Below are 600 nucleotides of genomic sequence, written 5' to 3'. Positions count from 1 at the left end.
ATCATTTTTTTTTCTTATAATTCCATAATTCACTAATTTTGCAATAGTGGAAAAATCGAAATATTATATTTCAAACAATTTAAAATTTAAATTCCCAACTTAAAAAAAAATTTTTTTATTCCTTCGCAAAAAAAAAAAAAAAAAAAAAGAAAAATTCCTGGTACTTTTGCGAATTTTGAAGCTTCAAATTTTTGCATTTCTTGAAATTTTACCTTGTGCTATCTCTTTGTTAATTATGTTTTCCTGATATGCCACCTCTTTGCTGATCATGTTGTCCTAATACTTTTGCGGATTTCGAAACAAAAATAGAGTTAGAAAGTTTTAGAAAGTACATTAACCGCGTCTATTGGCTATTGCAATATATATCTAAAATAAAGACATTTTTATTAAATGGATTGATCGCTCGCGCTGTTAACTACATTTTGCGCACACATTCACACGCAGTCATTTTTATATTATTATACAATAATGCACATAAGCATTTTATTATGTATATATATACATCGGGTATCGGACACAATCGCTTTCGTTTTGTTATATTACATTTTATACACACATGCAAACAGTCATTTTTATTATTGTAACTAACAAAGATGAGCA

Source organism: Formica exsecta, unplaced genomic scaffold, assembly GCF_003651465.1.
Source record: "Formica exsecta isolate Colony F162 unplaced genomic scaffold, ASM365146v1 scaffold353, whole genome shotgun sequence".
NCBI classification, from domain to species: Eukaryota; Metazoa; Arthropoda; class Insecta; order Hymenoptera; family Formicidae; genus Formica; species Formica exsecta.
This window is presented reverse-complemented; position numbering follows the sequence as displayed.